This window comes from Manis pentadactyla, chromosome 6, assembly GCF_030020395.1.
Source record: "Manis pentadactyla isolate mManPen7 chromosome 6, mManPen7.hap1, whole genome shotgun sequence".
NCBI classification, from domain to species: Eukaryota; Metazoa; Chordata; class Mammalia; order Pholidota; family Manidae; genus Manis; species Manis pentadactyla.
This window is the reverse complement of record NC_080024.1, coordinates 133,891,670-133,910,719: the sequence shown is the minus strand read 5'-3', so window position 1 is coordinate 133,910,719 and position 19,050 is coordinate 133,891,670.

The following is a 19,050-nucleotide window of genomic DNA, read 5'->3' as shown; positions in this document are numbered from 1 at the left end:
ATGGATGCTTAGGTTGCTTCCATATCTTGGCTATTGTAAATAGTGCTGCGATAAACAGAGGGGTGCATATGTCTTTTTGAATCTGAGAACTTGTATTCTTTGGGTAAATTCCTAGGAGTGGGATTCCTGGGTCAAATGGTATTTCTGTTTTTAGTTTTTGAGGAACCTCTATATTGCTTTCCACAATGGTTGAACTAGCTTACATTCCCACCAGCAGTGTAGGAGGGTTCCCCTTTCTCCACATCCTCACCAGCATTTGTTGTTCTTAGTCTTTTCAATGCTGATCATCCTAACTGGTGTGAGGTGATATGTGATTGTGGTTTTTAATTTGCATTTCACTGATGATTAGTGATGTGGAGGATCTTTTCATGTATCTGTTGGCCATTGGAATTCTTCTTTGGAGAATTGCTTAGACCCATTTTCATGCTTCTTCTTTCCAAGTTAATGGAGGATATGTTTGAAACACAAGCTTGAGTAGAAGGCAGAAGCCTACCTCCGGCTGTTTCTGGTCCAGGAGTGGTTGACTTTTCTAAGTGAACACTCAGATTTCTGGTTTCTCTCTACTCCCTTCCAGCCCTGCTCTTACACATCAGAACTCACATCTTTCTTTTCTTACTCAGATATATGAGGCCCATCCTTCTGGAGCTTTTTCTTCCCTAGAGCTTCAGGTTCTATAAACACTTAGGCTGGCTTCCAAGTCACTGAATGTGACAGTTTCATCATAAATTTTGCTGCTGCTTAACATGAATCTCCTTTCTTACCTCTAGTATTTCTTTATTTGTTTCTCATCACCTGACCCCTAAGCCAATGCCATATTTTAAGGTTCTGAAATATCAACACCACTTAAAGATATTAAGCACAACAGCAGTTTATTCTTACTTAAGTAAGAGTGAAGGTTTGGTGTGGCTGGCCCCTGGGCAGATCTTCTCCACACGGTGACTCTGGGATTCAGTCTCCTTCACTCTTGATATTCTATCAAATCCTAGGACTTTGGGTTATCATCTACACCAGCTGATAACAGAACAGAAGGCATGGAGAAGAGGAATCATATCTTCTTTTTTAAAGATCTGGACAGAGAATACATCAACTTCCTCTCACATTTCATTGGCTAAAACTTCCACATGGCCATACTGAAATCAAAGAAGGCTGGGAAATGTAGCCAGCCATTAACCTGAGAAACTATGTTGGTGAACAGCTAGTTATTTCTGCCCCAGAGACTATGTTGTGCCATGTAAGGGATTTTGCATCCACATCTGGTCTTTTTGCAAGAAAAATTGACAAACAAATATGTCCCAAGGAGACTAACCATTCTGGGATAAGGATATCATCAGGACCATTGTGACTGGACTTCCTGTTTAGACTGGATTTGCTAAGAGACTCCAAAGTTTACTAGCCAAGCTTATTAAAACTTGCTGTTTCAATCTGTGCCTCACCCCAGATACAGTAGCAGAATGCTGAATCCATGGGTCCTTGTCCCTCTTCCCTTTCAGTAATTCTGTCCTGATCCAAGTGGATGACCTTCTTGTCCTTGACACAATAGCCCTTCTTGTGCTCAGCTATGGTCTTATGTTTCATCTCAGCTCAGGCTGCCTGTTTAGTAACTAAGCTTCATACAAAATGCCTAGGAGACTGAGTTTACTTTATAATATTGGAGCAGTTTGGAATCAGAGGTTTCATAAAAATAATACCTATTATTTTCTGAGTGCTTATTATATGCTAGGTACTTAGTAGAGATCTAATTTACTATTTAAAATAGTCTCATAAGATAGATATATCATTAGATTAATGATTGAAGAAATTGGACTAAACTAGGAACAACAAATGCTGATGAGGATGTGGAGAAAGGGGAACCCTCCTACACTGCTGGTGGGAATGTAAGCTAGTTCAACCATTGTGGAAAACAATATGGAGGTTCCTCAAAAAACTAAAAATAGAAATACCATTTGACCCAGGAATCCCACTCTTAGGAATTTACCCAAAGAATACAAGTTCTCAGATTCAAAAAGACATATGCATACTTGTATTTATCACAGTGCTATTTACGATAGTCAAGATACGGAAGCAACCTAAGGGTCCATCAGTAGATGAATGGATAAAGAAGAGGTGGTACATATACACAATGGAATACTATTCAGCCATAAGAAAGAAACAAATCCTACCATTTGCAACAACATGGATGGAGCTTGAGGATATTATGCTCAGTGAAATAAGCCAGGCAGAGAAAGACAAGTGCCAAATGATTTCCCTCCTTTGTGGAGTATAACAATGAAGCCAAACTGAAGGAACAAAATAGCAGCAGACTCACAGACTCCAAGAAAGGACTAGTGGTTACCAAAGGGGAGGGGTGTGGGAGGGCGGGTGGGGAGGTGGGGAAAAGGGGTTTGTCGGGTATCATAATTGGTGCACATGGTGTGTGTGGGGCCACGGAGAAGACAGTGCAGCTCAGAGAAGACAAATAGAGGTTCTGTAGCATCTTACTACACTAATGGACAGTGACTGCAGTGGGGTATTGGGGGGGACTCAATAATAAGGGTGAATGTAATAACCACATTGTTTTTCTTGTGAAACCTTCATAAGAATGTTTATCAATAATACCATAATAGAAAAAAGTTAAAAAAAGAAAAAATAAATTAGACCAACTTAGAGAAGAGAAAATTTGGGCATATCTGGTAACTTTTAAAATAATTGAAGGGCTACACTTGAAACTAATATAATTTTATTTGTGATTATATCTTAATAAGAAAAAATGAAAGGCTGTCATATGGGAAAGGGATATACTTCCCTTGTGGTATCATTGAAAACAACACTGGAACCTCAGACATTGTAACATTGTAAGCCCAAGACTTAGGCTCAATGTAAGCAAGAAGTTTCTAACAGAGCTGACGGAAGTAGCCCAGGTCAGCTCACATGATGGTAATCTCACCAACCTGAAGAGTAAAGGATTTGATACATGGAGGGTGGGGGTTGGAAACAACCATACATACATGCATTTCTGTTTGCATTCACTGGTTATTTATTGATGCCCAGGGACTATACTGGGTGTTAGATAAGGTGGCTTTTAAGGACGGTCCATCCCTGAAATCCTCTGGGTCTCTGACTCTGAGCTGAAAATGTGGCATCCATATTGGGACTCCCTTTCACAGTCTTCTCAGCACACCCTCTAGAAAAGTCCACTGTAGGTTTACTGTTTTTAAAGCAGCAGTAATCTAAGGCTCATCTAAAATAAATCAGTTCTGTTAACCAATAGACTTTATCTATTGGGCTCAATTGTAGGAAACAACAAATCTGAACAAAAATCAGAAGAGCAAATTGTATTTAAAGACAGTACTAGGGACTAAGGATGCTGTTGAGTGGAGGCCCTTAGGGATCTGACTTAATGAATTCATGAAGATCTTTGTAGTACATTCAATACTTGCATAGGGATGGATGTCCCTGAGGTGGCCCAACTTAAAGCATATTCACAAACAGGCCTAGATGACTCTAGTCCTGTCCATGGGATTTCCCTCATTCAGGAAACTAGGATTCTACAGCAGTTTCTTCTCCATGCCCTGTGACATCAGGGAAGCCATGCTTCCTCTCTGGTCCCAGCATCCTCCTCTGCAGCCCAAGAGGACTAAGTGGAAGGATCTCTAGGGACCTTCTAGCTTCAATAGTCCATGATTCTATGATGTAATATTCATTCAGCAAATCCTGAAAACTGCAGCTTATTCTCTGCCCTGGTCATAATTTCTAGCCTCAGAGAGTTCCAGAATCACATAAGTACATTCTCTCAGAGAGAACACTTTGAGAAGGATGATGTTCATTTCAAGGAAGTGCATTGGAAGTGACAGGTCTTGGTTAAAGGCTTGCTTTGGGTCAGACCCAGTCCCCGGGATAGATCTGCCTTGGACAACTCTTTCTCAGCACATGGCATTACATAGAGAGGAGCAGAAGTGGAAGATGCTCCAGAGAACTTGAAAGAAGTGGCACAAAAAAGCCAAACACTAGAGGAAAAAGGACTGTGGCCAGAAGATGGGCCCTGGTCATTGTTGCCCTATCAGGAGCCTCTACTTGGTTGCACAACAATTGCACTATTTTTTATTTGTTCTTCCAGCCAATCCACTGTCAGAATTCTAAAGCCTCCTGTCCACCAGAGCGTTGCCTGTACATGATTCAATTAACCTTTATGGTGGCATGGGAAGTTCTTGCAATAGGAGAGCCCTGCCTTAATTGGCAGCCTGACACATACAATAAAGTGTGATCAGATGAAGAGGACGTCAGGGACGTCATTAGCATCCTCTACTGAAGACTACCTGGTCTGTAAAAGTTGTTTAATTTCTGCTAGAGTAGGAAGGCAAGGGGAAACCTCGTTCACATTTTCTGGGCTTTTTGGTGTATTAAATATTTCATTTCTCCACTGTAAGTACCAAGTGTGCCCTGTATTTTCGTGTCTAGGCAGCTTCCCACCTAGCTTTTACTGCTCTGTAATCCACCAAATGAACATTTTTGTATTATTAAAACTTTGCATTTCACAAGAGATGTTTTGGAAAAACAAACATAAATAGAGACAGATGGAGTGATTCTCTTTCAAGAATTTCAAATGGGAGAAATGGGACAAGGCAGAGGAGAAATAAGGCTGCAGGAAGGTGGCGCTGGTGTTTTGCAACTTTCCCAAGGGTGGAAACCAGGGCAATGACACTAGGCCAACGTCTGGATCCTCTCTCATTTGCAAGTTTTGTACCTTGCCTCTTCCAAGAAGCCTTCCCCAAATTAGAAGAGAAGAGAACAGAGAGAATTGACATTTACTGCCTGCCTCCCACGTGCTAGGAACAGTCCAGATTCCCTCCCTGACTCTCCCCACCAGCCTTAGGACTGAGGTATCATTATGCTGCTTTAATCAATGAGGAATATGAGAGAATTTATAAAACTCATTTAAGGAGACAGTCAAAAGGTGACAGAGCTTGAATTTCATCTCAACTTTGTCTTTCTCTTATACACCATCAAAAGGAGGAGGAATGGATGGACCTCTTCAAATTGAACCAGGCAAAATACATCCCTCTCTATAAATTGCATCATCTTTCCATTTCCCTATAAGAGACAAAAATGCCTACTGGCTTAATTTATGTACTAACTAATGGGCATTGAGAAGAGCTTTGAGATGTGTCATGTGCTAACAATGAACAATTTTCACTCATGCAAAGACACTTAAATTAAATAGAGCTAGACCAATGGAGGTATGATTGTCACTGCTCTGTTATAAATTCTTTCGGAATCAACGAACTGTAGTCAAATATAGAGCAAACACTGATCTGAACAAAACCCTCTGCTGAGGACAGCACAGGGAAACATGAGGTTGAAGACAAGCTCTGTGCTTTCCAGAGGGGAGGCAAGGCATGAACACATGGAAGCTGATGGTACAGGTACCATGTTTCCACCCATTCACGCACACACACAAACTCACACACATGCACACACTCACATATGCATGCCCACAGAATCACCCCCTACCCTAGGCATGAGGACACACACAAACTCACACACATGCACACACTCACATATGCATGCCCACAGAATCACCCCCTACCCTAGGCATGAGGGATATACGTGAAACCAATAGACACCATGCCTGCCCTTACAAAGCTTTCTGCTTTGAGGGGAGGATAGGCCCTGAATCAGTACTTTCAGGTGTAAAGAAGGGGGAGAAATTGGGTCAGAAGGGGCTTCTTGGAAGAGGAAGGGTTTGGGATGCTTTCCGAATCCTGGCCTGTGTGTTCTTGCGCAACCACTCGACTTTTCCATTTAACCTGCTAACACCAGGATTTGGGCTCTGTGCTGGGTAACACTCTCTCTTGACACACTGTGACTGTGAATCTCGTGGGATACCACTGTCCCAGGCAAAGGCAAAAGGGAAAAGAGGAAAACATGTGCAGGCTTCTCCATCCTCCAGCCTTCTTCTCAGGCCTTACCATCTGGCACACTTTCCCAGCTGGCCCACTGTCCCGGCACTCTGGGCAGCTCTCCTAGCTCTCATCCAACCCCACTGCCATCGCTGCAACTGTGGGTCACCTCTCTCCCCCAGCATCTCCTGGCCCAGGACTTTGGTGTCCTCTGACCCTTGTGCCAACAGGGCAGAGGGCCATGGTGCCTTGCACTTAATCCTTGACCATTTCAACTGCAGGCACTAGCGATGGGGCTTTGGTGGAAAATTCCATGAATGACAGGAATGGTGGTACTTGGAAGACACAGAAGAAGAAGTAGCATGGATGTAGGGACATAAGGACTTGGGGGTGGGGGAAGATCTTGACTCTAAGAAAAAGGACACTTTATCTCAAATTTCATTTTCATGTTAGGCCTCCCTTTGTCCAATAAATTCAGTGACAGGAATGTAAAGTTTAAGGGGTGATTTGATGGTCAACCAAGGAAAGCTCCCTCCCCATACTTAGATGCACGTCTCTCCTAATTCCTTAATTTCCAGGCTGCATTCAATCTTATTCTCCCCTGACTGAAAATGAAGGAACAGTCTGATGAAACAGGAGCTCAGCAGAAATGATGACGATGATGGTGATGGGTAACAATGATAATTACAGAGAGAGGCTCATTTATAGAGTTGCTCATTTGCATTTTTGTCTTTGTTCTGTTTCAGAGAAACATCAGCTAATCGATCCTTCTGGCATCTCTGTGAGGTAGGTAAGAATTAGAATTCCTTCTTAAGAAATGCCCAATTTATTAATAACCAAGGAGATACTGATAAATGATTAAGTCACTGGTTTTTCCTGCCCAAAGTCTCTGCTTGTGCATCCCCTCCAATAGTAGCAGTGGGCCTGGTGTCTGTGGTCCTCTGGGCTGAGTTTGGCACGCAGTTGGTATTTAATAAGTTTGCTGGTGGATCAAGTGAAATGCTGACTGACAATAAATCAGTGAATGAATGAGAGACCTGAGTGGCCTGTCAAATGGAGCTCACTTGGGGCCTTCGGAGACTGAATACCCATATTCTGGATGTTTCTAATAGGCATGGCTTATTTTAGAGATGCCCTGTGACATCTCCATGAGTCAGTCACCACTTTCATTAATCCTCTTCCACGCCTTACAGGAAGTAAGTGTCCTGGGAAGGGGAGAGGAGGGACAATGTAATGTAAGAGTGAGCTGTACCTCATGGTTTGTCTAATGCTTCTTCATCTCTTCCCTCTGCCTGCTAAGGCCGCATGATTCTCTCCAATTCTGGGAAAGCCACAATGGTCTCTCTGACTCTAGTTTCTTCTCTTACAACCTATACTCACCTCCTTGGCGAATCCCAAAGTTCAGCTCTGTTCATGTAGTTCTGCTGATCAAATAAGCAAGCAAGCAAGCAAACAAAACGACTCTCCCCAACTGCCAGACTTGCTCTGGACTGGTCTAGTTTCACAGACTTTGGCATTAGCAGAGGAAGGATCTTATCAAAAGTTAGGTCTTATGAAGTTTGAGGCCTTGAATGGTCACTTAGTCTTTCTGGCCTCCGTTTCCCTATCTGCAAAATGGGAATTATGATACCAATGTCGTGGGAATATTGGTTGAACAACAAATGCGCAGTTGAGGTCCTTTTGTTTTTGAAAAACCCTTAAAAAGATAAAAAGAAATCCAAGATCCAGAGGGGAATAATATGTGAAATACTAGACCCTCAGAAACCTTGAAAATATCCAGGGTCTGACCTAACTGTAAGTGTACCTTATTCCAGCCTGCCTCGCATTTATCCTGCCCCCATTGAACCTCATCTGTACAGTGTCCCCTTTCCTTAAGGACATGCTCTTCTTTCTAACAATATGATTAACTAGTCATGAACTAAGAATTAACAGCTATGACATGTTAAAATATAACTCTTCCAAATAACCATTTATACCTAAACACTTTCCATGTGGTCAATTTTTTGTTTTATTTTTGCTTTTTAATTTTGTACATTCCCATAATGTCAGACATGAATATTTACATGTGTTATTTTACATTTTATTTATTGTTACTTTAGAGAAAGTAAAAATCACTCTTTTTGGTGTATAGTTCTGTGAGTTTTTACAAATGCCCGAAGTTAGGCAATTACAATCAAGATACAGAACAGGCCCATTGCACCTGCGGAAGTTTCCTTTGGAGACAAGCCTTTCCCCTCCCCACCATCCTCACCTGGAAACTACTGATCTCCGCTGTGTCTGTAGGTTTGTTTTCTCCAGAATGCCATATAAATGGAACCGTAGAATATATAACCTTCTGAGTCTGTCTTCTCTCACTTGGCGTAATTCATTTGAAATGTATCTACACCGATTCCTATATCACTCATTTATTCCTTTTTGTTGCTGAATAGTATTCCATTACACAGATGTTTCATAATTTGCTTATCCATTCCCTAATGGGCTTCTGATTTGTTTTCCATATTGGGAAAAAAGCCACTGTGAATACTGACATACAGGTCCTTGTGTGAACCAAGTTCTCATTTCTCTTGGATAAATAATTAAGAGTGGGGTTCTTGGGTCGTATGGTAAGTGTATGGTTAACTTTATAAAAAACTGCCACACTGTTTATCAAAGTGGACATACTGCTTTGCATTCTCATCAGCAATATTTGAAAGTTCCAGTTGTTCCACATCTTTACAAGCATTTAGTATTGCACGTTGCTTTGATTTTAGCCATCCTAATGGGTATGTACTGATACCACCTTTTATAGATGCCCCTTAATAGGTTAAGGAAGTTCTCCTTTGTTCCTAGTTTGCTGAAAATTTTTATCATAAGTGAATATTGAATTTTGTTAAATGCTTTTTCTGCACCTATTCAGATGATCCTATGGTTTCTCTTCTTTCATCTGTTACTATGACAAATTACATTAATTGATTTTCAAATGATTCATTCTTGCATACCAGGGATAAACCCCACTTATTCATGATGTAGTATCCTTTTTATATATTGCTGGATTTGGCTTGCCAAATTTTTGTTCAGAATTTTGACATCTATATTCATGAGAGATATTGGTCTGTAGTTTTCTTATCTCGTAATGTCTTTGTCTGATTTTGGTATCTGGATAGGGCTGGCTTCTTAGGAGGGAGTAGCCACTGACCACATGTAAATGAATGGGCATGGCTACATTCCCATAAAACTTTATTTATAAAAAGAGGTAGCAGGCCAGATGGGGCCCACGGGCTATTGTATTCCAGGCTTAGTATATTGATTTGAGGTTCTTCTTTTCTAGCATTTAATTCTATAAATTTTCCTCTAAGCACTAAGTTTAGCCATATTCCACAAATTTTGAGGTGTTAGATTTTCTAATTTCCCTTGACATTTCCTCTTTGACCCTGGGTTATTTTAAAGTGTACTGTTTAATTTTTAAATATTTGGGGCTTTTTCAGATTTCTTTCAATGACTGATTTCTAGTGTAATTCCATTATGATCAGAGAACATTGTGTGATTTCAATTCTTTTACATTTATTAAAGTTTATTTCATTTTCCAGAGTATGATCTACCTTTGTGAATATTCCATGTGCACTTGAAAAGAATGTGCATTCTGTTGTTTTTGGATGGACTGTTCTACTAATATTAATTAGGTCAAGTTGGTTGATGGAGTTCTTCAGTGCATCTCTATCCTTGATGATTTTCTATCTACTTGTTTGATGGTTTACTGTGAGTCTCTCACTGTAGTTATGGATCTGTCTACTCTCCTTTCAGTTCTGTCAGTCTTTGCTTCATGTGTTTTGAAACTCTGCTGGCAGATGCCTACACATTTTGGATCGTTATGTGTTCTTGACATGGACTTTTTGGAATCATGTAATATTCCTCATAATTATACTTATTTTGTAGTCTTCCTTTTTTGATACTAATAAAGTCGCTCCATCTTTCTTTTGATCAGTATTTATATGGTGTAGACTATCCCACCCGTTTATTTTTAACCTATTATATCATTTAATTTTAAGTGCTTTCTTTTAGAACAAAAAAGTCTAACTGAGGTGGGAGCGAGGAACCTGTATTCTTAACCAGCTCCCCAAATGATTCAGATGCAACCTGCAGCATTGCCTTCCCTTACAGAAGTTCCCTGTGAGCAGCAGTTGAGGGAGAGGGCGGCCGCTGGTGGCGGGCACGTGCAGGGCTGAAAGAAGTAGGCTTGCAGGACTAGGAACACTGATGGGTTTGGGAGAGAGCAATATAGCGACAAGAAGGTTACTGATGGTGTGGACCTGCAGAGTCAGCAAAGGCACGTGCGGAAACCTTGTGAGGGGTTGGGGAGGGTCTTGTCTGGGATTGGAGGTAAGAGTAGGAACATGACACTGGGAAAACCTGACTTCTTCTCTGATGGCTTCTGTCTTCCCTTAAAGTTAGTGGAGGTGATTTTTTAGTGAGGATGAGGAGCAGAGGGCTGAATTGGTGGGTAGGGGAACACAAAATGGCCCTGGGGTGGACATCTAATATTTCCAATGAAAACAATGCTGACTTGGCCTAATGGAATTGCTGAGGCCTGCAGAAGAGGGGCCTGTGAGGAGGGCGAAGTTGATGGCTGGACTGACAAGGGCAGTGAAGCAGAGGGGTGGGTGGGCTGCGAGGGGCTGTGAAGGCCAAAGGGACGGAAGCTCCAGGGGTGCAGGGTTGGGGGTGAGTGGGGTACCTGGGCTCTGGTGCAGACCTTACCAACATCTTGGGCAAGTCACATGATGTTCAGGTCTGAGTGTCCTCATCCTTCAAATGAGAACACAAGCTTTATAGGTCTGCGATGAGGATCAGATGGGAAAATGAGTTAAAGGTTAAAAAAAATTGGTCTACGGATGCCAAGTTGATGACTGCTATTTTATTATCAATACTGCAAGACATCGGTATTATCTCCCAACGGCTTTGGCCATGTTGAACAGGGATATTTAACCACTGTATGGCAAGGAGGAAGCATTTATCTGCACGTCATGTGACCCGTTATTCCTGGTGACAAGAGGAAGCAATTAAACACGTGGTAGGCTTATATTGCGATAGAATTTCAGGGTGTTTATCAATTGAATAGTCCCTTCCTATAGAACCAGTTGAGGGGTGGAAAGTGTGTAGTAAAAACATCAGAGACTAAGTAATACCTCTCGATTGGTGATGTGGTTTTCAATATTTGGCATAATGTTTCTTATTATTGTTTTATAATACCTTGCACACGCCCCCATTATGATTCTATTTTACGATGATGTTAATATACAGATGTTACCTTAATCTGCTTTTTTAATCTATCTCGGCTATCCCACATGTACATTTTCAAGTGATTTGTTTATTTAGTAGCACCTCATTTATTTTAAAAGTCGTTTTTATCACTGTGAAAGCACTAATGACGCTTATACACAGCTTCTCTGTCGTTTCCCGCTTCACACAGAGGAGAGGAATATTCGCTGTCCTCCTCAGGGCCAAGATCACATTCCTCTCTTTTGCTGTTGAATTGCCTGCTGCCATCCTGCACTCACCACGTTCTGGAATGTGTCTCTTCTCTCACGCTTCCTTCTAGTATGTGAACACGGAGGCCAGGTTGGGTCCAATGAGAGCCACCTCCTCAGGCCCCATCAGGCATCTTCACAGTGAAGCGGATTCTGTCTTTCAGTCCATTTTTACCCTGAGAATGTCACCAATGATGTCTCTGGATCTATACAGGCTAGGGTCTGGGATCAGAGTGTTCTGGGTGTATCTCCTCCTGAGGGATCCTAGACATTGGCTCTGATGGACCAGACAGCCTCCATTCCAGAAAGCATCACTTCTGGCTCGGACTCTCTCCCCAGCTCCAGGATGACATTCGCAAGGGGGCTGGACACCTCCTCCCACAGTGCTGACCAGCACCAGCTCACACTTTCCAACATGAAGTTATCCTCTTTCTCCCAAACTGGCTTCCCCTCCAAGACCCCCAGCTCCCACCCTGGCCCTCCATGCTTCCCCTGATCCTCTGCACGTTGTCAGATACCATGTTCTTCGGATCATTCTTGCTCAGCCTCTTGCCTGTCTTGCCTTGGAAGCCCATGTCTAGTGTCACGACCTCGGTCCAGGACTCAGTCCTCCCCCTGCACCACCGTGGCAGCTTCCAACCATCCCCTGCCTCCTGCTTCCAGCCTGGCTTCCTCTAGGGCCCCCTACACACCGCAGTGCAGTTTGGATGGGACACTAGGCTCCTCTCTTGCTCAAAAGCCTTTTCAGCCCATTTTTCTTACAGGAAAACGCCAAATTGCTTAATTATTTATTTTGGCCAGCCCTAAGTGGTGTTGGCCTCACCTTCTTTCTTCTGGCTTTGTTCCTCATCAGGGTTGGCTCACTGCCTCTGGAACACAAAAGTTGGTGGCCTAAGGCAGTAAAAGCTTATTTCTGTCCAGGTCACAGGGGGTCAACAGGTGGTGGAGTCAGGGAGCAGACATTTCTCCGCCCTGCACAGTCCTTCAGGGACTGCTCCCTCCACCTGGTGGCTGCTTGCTCCTCCCGGTCATCAAAGGGCTCTCTTCAGCTGCCTGAAGACAGAAGAGAGTGTGGATCACATCAGGGAATCCTGCCTGGCCAGTTCTGCAAGGGGCAGCTTATGCCTTCTGCCACATGCCGCTGGCCAGAACCAGTTGCATGACCATCCCTGACTGCCCTAGAGGTAGGAAGTGTGGCCGAGGCCCAGGATGACCAGGAGGATATGGACATTGATGAGCATCAGGACCTCGCCCCACTTCCCACTGCTTCCACACACAGACTGTTCAGTTGCTGTCTGCCAATTGCATGTGGAGCTCTTCTGTTGCTAAGAAGTGAATGTGGCTGGCTGACTGACCCCCTGGGAACAGAACCCCGACGCACCTGGAGGGTGGCCAGGAGAGCAGGCTTGAGGCGACGCGGGCTTTGGTGAGACCAGGCCGCTGGTGCTGGGTGCCCAGGCTTATTTTCCTCCAGTCTTCATTTTTGCTTGCCCTAGCCATTCCCCGATGTGGAAGAAATGTCCCAGAGGAGGGTGGCCTGTGCGAAGCAAGCAGAGCCTTCTGGGATTACAGGGTGTGTATGTAAGGGTAGCAAAGTGCTTACTTAGCACACTCAGTAAAGTGCTTGATACACACTGATAGACTGACCAGTGTTAGGAATCCAGAGCTCGTAATAACAGCCAAATGGTGAGGCCAAACCAGAAACTGCTCTATAAACCCAGTTGTAACAATTCTGAGTGAAAATGCCGCTTGGGAGTGCATGCCTCACTCCTGTGTTGGCTTCAAAACCTTTAATGCCGTGCTTTCTCTAATTACCTGAGCACTGACCTCATCTTTGTCTCCTCCTGTTAACCAGGCTGCTGCGGGACAGACAGCTTCATGGTTTTCTTCCAGGCTAGCGTGGCTGCCTCAGCCCTCTGGCTTTGGTTTCCCTCTTGGGCTGACAAAATGGAGAAAAATCATGGAAGCATGTGTGTAGCGGCATTTCCTCTGCTCAGGGAAATGTTATTTTGACAACTAGGGTCCAAGCCACCCCACCCAACTCTTTCCTCTAAACCCCTCTTCCTTCCTCAGCAATGCCTAAGCCACGTGGATGCCCCTGACTCATACACACTCGTGGCCTAGTAATGCCCAGCATCCTGCCCCACATTGGGGTACACTCAGAGGTATGGAGCAACGGGCCACTGATGAACACAGTGTGTCTCCTTGCAGTTCACATGAACATTTTCCTTTTGCCACCTTCTCCCAAGGCTCCCATCCATTTTCTACTCATCTATGTCTTGCTGGGCTGCTCTTTACAAAGAGCATGGCCCAGTTTCCAGTGGGTTTGGGTTTGGATAATGGGAAGCATCAGCGGAGATCAATGGTGGGAGGAGAAAAAGGTTGGGTAGCCCCCCCTTGCCCCCTCTGCACCTCAGGGCCAAGCCTTGGCGGCGGCTCTGGGCATCTGCCACTACAGCCTTCCTGCGGGAAGAGCCCCTTTCAGAGCAGTCCCTACCTCACCAGGTTCTGGCTAGGCCATTTCTACTCCTTGCCCCTGCAGACCTAAAGGCGGCCATGGTTTCTTGATATGGCTAGTCTCTTGTTGGCTTGGCATCTCTTGGTGATTGCTTTAACCCTGGCCAACATGTAAATAGTCTCTTCATTAAATTATCCTCAAATCCCAGCTGAATGTCTCCTCTATTTTCAGCAGGATCCTGGCTGAGACAGTGGCAAGATACAGGGGACATAAAGCAATTTCAGTGTTTCAAATGTTGTCATACATTGATTCCCTGACAGTAAACTCTGAAAAAGAGAGTTTTGGGGGAGAATGCTCTCAGGAAGTACTCCTTTAGGAGTAAGTACCCCCATAAGGAACTAAGGAAGGCAAGACGGGAGCAGGGCAAGTTGGCCTGCTGTGCCATCTTCACACTTTGCTTGGTTTTGGTGATTGATCACCCTGAAGCTGCTGTTACGCCTCTTCAGTAGGTCAGTGGCGTTCAGCAAGGGCCACCCGATGCTGGAGCCATTATAGTTACTTGTGCTCATCCCTCTAAAGCATCAAACAGTACACAGACCTGTCTACCCTCTTCCCTTGGGATCCCATATCTGGTAGCTGTTTCACGATTGCACTGTTGTGCCATGCCACGGGCTATCTGCCCTCCCCTGACTAGCGGTGATGGGGTCCTCATTGCCAGCTGGTCTGTGATGCCTCCAGTCCCAAATACCCCTTCTTAGAGTCTTAACGGATTACAGCTGCCACACCTGTCATAGAGTGGGGTGTCCCTGGAACCGGCGCTGAGATGGAGAGTAGCAGGCGGTGTCTGACTGGGGACGCCTCTTGGGAGAAGTGAGGAAGGCAGGATCGGGCAGACGGGAGGGTTCGCTCACACTGTATGGCAATGAAGGAAGGTCTCAGATGAGCAAATCCTACAGTGATGGCCCTTCACTTTTGTTTCAAGTTGAAGCAAGGGGGATGGGTTTCTGTATTGCCTATTAGCCTGTCACTAGCCATGGGTCACCCCCTAAGAGGGGGCCTAACCTTGGGTGGCAGCTCTCTGCAGCCTCGACTGATACCTAGTGAGCAAGCAGCTGTGAGCTGTTGGTAGCTGATAGGCTTGCCAGCTAGGCATTGTATGTCAGTCCTGGGGAAAAGGTCTGGGGGTAGCATCAAAGTGTCCACTACAAACACCATTTCATATTAAAACAAATGTTGATTAATGATGAAGTAGGGTCCAACACTTGCAGAAAATCTTATAATAAAATTTCAGACATTTTCCACCCATTACAGCCTTTCTGTGCAGCCTGCTGACCAGGCCCTTTCCTGCCACTGACACAAGGGCACATAGGTGAGGTGTGCACTTCCTGGGGAGCACTGCCCTAAGGAGGCCTGCTCCACAGGAGGGCTCAGAGATGCCCACTGACGCCTTCAAGCACATGTGAGGCCTTGGGGCAGTGCTCTCTGGAGCTTCTGCAGCTTAAGGCTCATTTCCCAGTATGGAAAGGAAGACAGTGCTCCCTGACAAAGAGATTCCAAGCATCATTAAGCAGGTGTGTGAGGGTTGTAGAGGGGATATGGGGCTTGAGTGCCCTCCCAGTGCTTCCGAGATCACATCATCTGTACCTCCCAAGGGGAAAGCTGGTCTAGCAGACAAGGGCTGAGAGAGGCCCAGGCTAACTTCAGGGTTTGGAGCTCTGCGTGTATTACAAAATAAAGACATACTAAAAGGTCACAAAACTGTTCAAATTATTCCCTTTAAAACACACAGCTACATACACAAAGACAGTGCCTTTGTAAGCATATGACCACATTCAGGAAGACTGTGAAAAGCCTAAATTTAGTTTGTGTGGGAATACAAATCAAGGTAGAGCTAAGACCTGTTCACATATAAAGAAGGCAAAGTTCGGGTCACTGGCTTCTAGCTCAAAATGGGACACACAAAAGTCCCATTTAAAGACCACATTCCCAGAATTGCTTTCCTTTTGCTATATTTACTTTCAACTCTTCCTCTGTTATTATCTCCCCTACCCACCCACCTACTCAACAAACACACAAAGGCTTCACTCTGTATATATCAGTGAGCCCTGAACAGGGCCCCAGACCCTCAAAAGCCAGAGGGCCATTTGGTACTGCCTTGATCTCACTCTTGCTGATGTCTTCCAAATGTATTTGCTATTTGCTTCCGTGTCCCTTCATACCCCTGCTGTTCCCAATTGTCCATTGCCTATTAGGAACAGTTCCAGCCAAGGTATTTTTTTCCCTATTTATTTGCTCCTTTTTCCCTGGGAACTTTGCTATGCATGGGTAACTGGCCTGTGATGCTGCTTTTGTTTGACATTTTGCATTCGTTAAAAACCACTCATCTGCATGTTTTATAAACCCGTAGGGGTCTCTCTCCCCTTGATCAATGCTGGAAGTACTCATTAACATCTGGGGAAGTTATGGCCCCAGATAGGGGGGATGCATGACCTACTGAGTGTGGTTTTTAGGGAATTTGTCTTGAAAAAAAAAAATCAAACCACTTTATATTCATCACCAGGGTTGCTCACTAATAGAAATGAGCCTGCCTGCCTCTGGTACTTTAGGGTATTTTTCCCTTTCCCCAGTCTGGGATGCATTTTCCTTTCCACTCTGTTTGTCTAAGGCAACTTCTCCTCTGGGAAGCCTTTTTGGGGCTGATTCCAACTCCTCAGCTGATACCAGCTCCTCCTTTCTTTGAAAATCACCAGCCAGTCAGTCAATTTAAGCAACATTTACTGGGCATCTCCTTGGTGTCAAATACAATGCTCGGTATTAGGATTTAGTATGAGTAAGAAAAGTCCTCTGCCCTTGGGTGCTAATGAGGAAAGCAGACACACAAACAACTAGAACGAAATGTACTAAAAATTTGTATGACATTGTGCAACAAAGGTCAAACTCTGCCCTTGTTGATAAGGAAGGGGTTAAAGAAGAATTAGTCATGCATTCCAGGAAGGGGCTTGTGGCCATTCTGAAGGGGCTTGAATTCTGCCCCGCTGGCTGCCATTTCTCAAACATTTCCCATGTGGACCAACCACACCAGAATCATGAGACATGGTTGTTAAAATGCAGATTCTTAAGATATATCCCAGTCCTGCTGAATTCACAGGATCTGCATTATTGCCGGTAAAATGGGTAATTTCAATGCACCCTGAAGTTTGAGAAATGTTGCTGTGGCAGATGGGAGCCACTGAAGGGTATAGTTTGACTTTTTATTGTTATATGTAATACATGCACAGGGTAAGTCTCTCTCAACCCCCATCCCCTGTCCACCAATCCTCCATTCTCCTCCCACCTCGGGAGCAGCCACTGTTACTGGTCAATTAGGTATCTTTCCAAGTGTGCGTAGCGTCCAGTCATTTGCCTGCTTGGTCTCTCAGATCCACCCCCTGCCTTCCTCTGCTTTCCCCGGGCTTCTTGGGACACTGCCTCTTGTGAAGTTTGGTCAATAGGAGGCACTGGAAAGTGAAAGCAGGGCAAGAGGAGCAGATAATCAGGGAATCTGATTATCCTTTCCCTCCCGCACCTTTGAGCAGCAACCCTGCACTCTGTGAATATGGGGTCCCAGCTTCTGTCCCAGCCCCAGACAGATGGCCCTGGCTCCTGAGCTCGGGTCATTTCATCTGCTTCCTGGGTTCCTCTAGCTCTGATGTTCTTGATTTCCTTGTCCCCTATATACTCTTTTAGCTCCCTCAATACATTCCAAATGACTTTCTTATATTAAATTTTCTCTAGGAAACTGGCCTGGGAGGTTTTCCTGCATGGATTCTGTCTGTAGTATTTTTTTCCATTTAAAAATATATCTGTAGATGGCACTGAATTGTTTTTAGCAATTCTCTGAGAACAACCAGAAAAGCCAGAAAACAGTATTTTTTTTTTACAAAGTAACAAAAACAAAGACAAAAAACTTCCTTGAAGGTATTGGAGTATTTGCAAGGTTCTAAGGAATTCCAAGGCAAAGATTTAGAAGAGGAAAGAAGACCAGAGAGATAAGGCCACTAAGTGAAGCCAATTTCTCTCTAAGGCCAATGATGCTTTCAAAAGGCCAAGAAGCTGAACAGAGCTTTCGGTAGACTCATAGGGCTATGAAGTAAAAATGGTAGTTCAGAGCCCATCAAAGAGGAGGCATCTGGTACATACCCAGGCTTTGGGTTGGGACCCCACAGGACCAAACCTTAGGAGTAAGGGCAAATCACAAAAATACCAGTTCTCACAGAGACTGAAGGCCAGCTTTGAGTCATCTTACTTTCCAGTTGGAATAAAGTTGATTTGAGGCTGCTAGTGCTTCTTGCCTAGTTGCCCTGCAAAGCAAATCCTCTCTAGAAGAAGATAACATCATCTAGAGAACCAAATTATCTCCATAATTTTTTGTATACAAGTGTGCCACTCTTTAAACATTACCAGGTATAGAAGATGCAACACATGACTGAGAAACCAAGATAAGCAACAGACACTAGAAATAGGCCCAGAGAGTACAGTTTTCAGACTTGGACTTTAAAATCACTATGAATAATACATCCAAATAATTTAAATAAAAGATTGATCATTTTATTGGAGAACTGAAGAACCAAACGGAAGTTCCAAATCTGAAAATAAATCAACTAAAATTAAGAATTCAATGAATTATATATACTGAAGCAAAAAAATTAATGAACTGGAAAATAGATTAGTTGTAAATATCCACAATGAAGTGCAGAGAGATTAAAAAATCACAGAAAGTAATATATTTATTTTCATAGTGGACAAAGTAGTTAATTCAGTTTTCTCACTTGTAAAATGGGAATAATAATAATAATAATAATAGTACCTATATTATAGAGTTGTAAGGATTAAGTGAGTTAAATATACATAAGTATAATATATGTATGAAACTATGTATAAACATATAAAGTTTCCAGAATAGTGCCTGACATATAGTAGAAGCTATGTATTTCTTTTATTATTATATCTTAGATGTTGTTCTATACTAAATATACTAAACTCTGCTTTTTTTATTCTTTTACTCCCCCTCCATTCCTTTCAATAGCATGTTATATGCATGCCATAATTTATTTGAGCAATCCCCTACTGAAGACATTTTGGATATTCTTAGTGAATATCCTTATATATGGTTTTGTGTTTGTCCACATATATAACTATACCTGAGTTTATAAATAATATTATAGATGCAAAA